General features: G+C 40.5%; 1 non-coding gene across 1 annotated transcript; it reads right to left on the reverse strand.

The window, feature by feature from the left end:
- Positions 1–4,231: 4,231 nt before the first annotated feature.
- LOC120268045 lies at positions 4,232–4,339 on the reverse strand. The gene has a single exon (XR_005538715.1). It is a non-coding gene; the product is annotated as a small nucleolar RNA R71 (small nucleolar RNA).
- Positions 4,340–5,161: the final 822 nt, after the last annotated feature.

Consider the following 5,161-nt stretch of genomic DNA (forward strand, 5'->3'; position numbering starts at 1 on the left):
GAGGCAAAACTTAAAGTGCTTGGCCTTAGATTCACCAAAAATATGTAAATGAGGCATTCTACAAGTAAGGAAAAATTCAAACACCAAATAAGAGAAATCAATGTTCTAGCTAAAAACTTGAATAAAAAAGGACAACAACCCAATATTGTGTAAGTGTGTGCCAACTCTCTCAAGTCAACCCTACATGTACTCCTCCAAGTTCTCTTAAAAAGACTTATTTCTATACCATAAAAAGAAGGTAGTAGCCCTTTCTGAGGTGGCCGCCAAGGTGGCTTTCACACTTTCGAGGTGGTAGCTCTTTCTGTCGGGGTAGTAGCTTTCACTCATCCTATGAGATAGCTCTTTCTCTCATTAGGGCATAACTAGTATCCGACTTATGAGAATAGCTTCTTTCCACGACTAATGCATAAACAAAACAAATACTTTTTTTACAAAGAAATTCAAACAAGAAACATGCTAAAAGAGCCCCTTAAATGTTGAACTTGAGTTTCCACAAGGTTTAATTAACAAGTAGTGCAACAAGTGATAATTAGGCAAAAATTCCTAAAAATTCAAGTAAAACTAGACCATGATAATATTCAATGTTTAAAATTATCCCAAACTTAAGAATGTTGCAACTAAGGTGCCCCCCACACACACACACAACACACACACACACACACACACTTAAGATGTACATTGTCCTCAATGTACTCATGCAAGCACAATAAATAATAAAACAAGTAAAATATGTGTGTAGGGATGGACAATTGAAATAATACTCCCGTGAACTCCTAGTGTTATGTTTGATGAAGCTATATTCATTGAGAGTTGAGTTATAACAGTTTATGGAGCACACACGGCCATGTAGAGCACCACATTGACCATGCCAATGACTAGTCCTCAATTCCAACACTAACAAGACCATCTGCAGGTATACACAAGGGGGTTCAATAAAGCTCAACAAAATAAAATAAAAATTGAGTCTATAAAGATATGAAAATGAAATACAACTCGATACAATTAAAAAGAAATAAGATAACCTCAGAAGGAGAATCCTTTCTGAGTGATACATGTCTAAAATAAAATGCAGAAATAGAATAAAAAAACATTAAAAAAACAAAGAAATTTAAAGACGCCTCAAGCGTTGGTGTCTTTTTCTGTGGGTGTTGCTGCTGCTGTTGCTAGTGATGATGATGCTGCCTATGGTGGTGATGGTGCTGCTAGTGATGCTATAGGTGTCGGTAGAGCTTGAGGTCTCATCATGAAAGACGAAATTATGTCTCACTCTAGAATCTGCTATAGTGTGTTGAGACGCGCCATCACCTCTACGTGGTTCGCAACCTATGTCTCGCAAACTTCAGCCAAGTCTGACAGCAGCACCCCTATAGTACTCTCAAGCCTCTCAAAGCGATCATGGGCTCGAGATGGAGAGAATATGCACACTTGAGATGGATCCTACGTTACAGGTGGTGCCTTTGTCTCCATCTGCTCCTGCTGTGGATGAGAAATAGGCTGAGGACCCTCTGCATCATCTCCATCACCCTCGGCTGGCTCTAGCGGAGGCATGATCATGACATAAACACTGTCTCTATACCTCCTCACCATACCCATAAGTCTCATAGTCTCAACACCGAGGGAGGATGGAACAATTGTCTTCTTGGCCCCTCTGATCGTGTCTAATAGGCCCATCCCTATGATGATTCTAGTAATATACGGGCCTGAGAATAAAACTCCTACTCTGGCATACTTCCCCTGGTGACGTAAATACTAAGCCATGATGTGTCCCATGTGGAGTGGCTCGCTCTGTACTAATAAGTGCTTGTGTATTAGCAATACGAAGTATTCTTTTCTTACATTGAGCATTACTTTTCTCAGATTTTATCACTCATGGATGTGTATTTATGTTCTTTTGTGAATTTAGGGTTATGGAGACAATTATGGAAGAAAGGAACCAAAAGTAGACAGTGGATGCATTTTATTGATGAAATCTTAAAGTGAACAAACGAGAAAACACAAGTTATGTTCAAAGACATGTGAGTGTGTGCCAACCTCTATTGGGCTCAAGCTAAAACATAGTTTGGAGGTGCACAAAGGCAGTCACACTCACGGGTTCCAACTTGTGAGATGCTAGTAAGATCTTCGTCGTCAATGTGATTTTATTAAAGTTGTAACATGATCTACCTCATGAATGTGTGCCCATTCATGTGGCCTCGATGAAAAGTGTGGATTCGGGAGCATTTTCGTGAAGTCTGTAGCCCACTTTAATAGCTACTGTTCACAGCCCGTAGAAGTTCAATTCCTGGAGATTCACATGGGCGAGTGGAAATTCCACACGCTAGTGTGGATGCCCGATTCCATCCCTATTTAAGCCGTGACTTGAAATGTTTGAAGGATCTTTTTCTCATCTTTTCTCCAACTTCGGAGATGCTTAAGGCTAGGGTTTCGAGAGGCTTTTGCTAAGTTTGTGGAGTGGTTCTATGGCCTTCAACATCAATTCAGCGAGATGTGCCATAGGATTGATGAGGGAACCTTTGGAGAAGACGTGGCTACTCCACAAGACCGTCGATATGGACTACAAGGGGTTTATACTTATGGATTGCATGCTTTTACATTTGATTTTATTATTGATTGTATCTTGCTCCATGGAGAGCTAAACCCCTATTGCTTGCTTGGACTTGTAAACCCTAGAATGATATTGTTTCATTGACTTTTCTATTATGTTTCTTCAATTGATGTTTTTAATTGAGTTCTAATCTTGAATACTTCTTAAGTTGATTATCCCTTAGAGTGACACTAGGGTTGAGAATCCATCTTGGTATTCTTTGTGTATGAGTGACACACCATGAGGGTTAGACAAAGTAAGGTTGGAGAGGGTCGAGAAGGTGAGTAGAGAGGTAGCGGAACATCCCCTTTCCCTTCTGATGTGATTTATCCTACCTCCGCATTTCAAGTGTTCTATGAGGTTTCAATAGAGTGAAGTGCTAAGAAAGGAACTCCACTGGAGCTTAGTTGTGCAAGCAACAGAGTGAAGCATTGAAGTAATCCTTAGAGCTGGGGCATAATCATGACTTGGGGTTGTTCGTCTGGACCAAAGTATTAGATCTATATTAGGGAATAGGGTTTATCACTTTGAGTCCCTAGAGCTTCTTGCAACCCCACACAGTGTGAGGCGTTGAGAGTACTCCTTTCTACCGGGGCATAGTGTAGGATTAGTCACGGTTGATCTTAGGTTTGGGACCGTGTGTATTTGGATTTCTATGACTCATTAAACATCAGTTAGGAGACATAATGATTGGTCTTGCACTTGAAACAATAGTCCTAGGGAGAGCAATATCTGGGTACCTCACTTTCTATCAATTGCCTTTCCTATTATTCTCTTGTATCTCTTTCTTATTTTCTTTTATTTCTGTTTGCATTGATATTATTCACACCAGTCTTGAATCATCTTCATCATAGTTAAATAGCAATCCTTGTGTTTCTGATCACTATTCCCTATAGATACGACTACCCACTCAGCACGTTACTTTATTACTTCGACAACCTGTGCACTTACGGTACACACTCGTAAGGGGTGTGTTAAGTTTTTGGTGCCATTGCCGGGGAATAGGCATTTTGGAAACACTTTGCACTTTGCTATTTTAGCTATTCATCACTTGTTCTATTTCACACTTTCTTATTCTTCCATCATTTTGATTTATTTTCCTTTCTTTGGTTGCAGCTCTAGGTTATGACCCGAGGAAACGCTTCGACATTTGTTGAAGGAGATCCGGATATTGGAAGAAGAATTCATAAAAGGGGAAAAGAACCTATGCAAGAACAGTCTAATCAAGTTGAAATAGAAGTTGAAGGGTCTGATAATATGGCAGAATAGAATGAGCAGTAGAGGACACTCTCAGATTATGCTAGAGCCGCAGTTTTTGGCATGCAATCTAGTATTGTGTGGCCACCGATCACGGCTCAGGATTTTGAGCTTAAACTATGCTTCATCTAGATGTTACAACAGTTAGTACTGTTTAATGGTTTGGTTGATGAGGATCCAAACAATCACATTGAAAACTTCTTCGAAGTATACGACATGCTCAAGATTAATGGTGTTACGGATGATGCCATCAAGTTGAGGGCCTTCCCATTTTCCTTGAAAGGGAGATCGAAGCAATGGCCACATTCATTACCTAGAGCATAGATCACCACATGGGAGGAGATGGTAGAAGCTTTTCTTACCTGATATTTCCCACCCGAAAAATCTACGAAGCTTAGGAATGAAATATCTTCATTTGTTCAAATGGAATTGGAGTCTCTTTTTGAGATATGGGATAGGTTCATGGAGCTCTTGCGGAAAATGTCCTCAACATGGGTTCCCCGAGTGAATGATTATTCAGACTTTCTATAGTGGGTTGAACGCAAGCATGAAGCAGTTACTTGATGCTGCAATAGAAGGTATCTTAGGAAGCAAGACCCTCGAAGAAGCCCTACATCTCATCGAAGAAATGGATATGAACATTTATTAGTGGAATACACAGGACAGAAAGAAGATAGCTGGACTTCATGAGATTGATGCAATCACATCATTGGTGGCCCATGTCGAGTCGTTGAGCAAGAAGTTAGACACTCTAACTTCTCCTAGAATGGCGGCCATGATGAGTAACACCAGTTGTGGGGGAGGACATGTACCATCTGATTGCCTGATTTCTATTGGTGGTACATCCTCAGAGGAACATGTGGATTTTGTTGGTAATGCAATAAGAGGGCAAGCAAATCCATTTAGCGACATCTACAATCCTAGGTGGAGGATCCACCCAAACCTTTCTTGGAGTAATCAAGGGCAACAGAAGACTGTGGCACCACCAGGTTTCAAACAACTACAATAAGCCCCGAACATGGAGAATAGAGTTTTAGGATTGGAAAACTAGATGACAGATTTAGTGAAGGCTTTGACTAAGTTCATTTCATCATTGGATACAAGATTTCAATCGTTTGAAGCCACACTTTGCAACCACACCACTTCATTGCACAACTTGGAAAATCAAGAGGGCCAAATTGTGAAGTCACTTTCATAAAGACCTCAAGGGAGTTTGCCTATCAATAAGGAGGCAAACCCAAGAGAATATGTGAAGGCGATCACATGGAGAAGTGGTCATGAAGTTGAGGGTAGGCTTCCTAGTGAGAAGACCAATGTTGA

This window comes from Dioscorea cayenensis, chromosome 8 (genome assembly GCF_009730915.1).
Source record: "Dioscorea cayenensis subsp. rotundata cultivar TDr96_F1 chromosome 8, TDr96_F1_v2_PseudoChromosome.rev07_lg8_w22 25.fasta, whole genome shotgun sequence".
NCBI classification, from domain to species: Eukaryota; Viridiplantae; Streptophyta; class Magnoliopsida; order Dioscoreales; family Dioscoreaceae; genus Dioscorea; species Dioscorea cayenensis.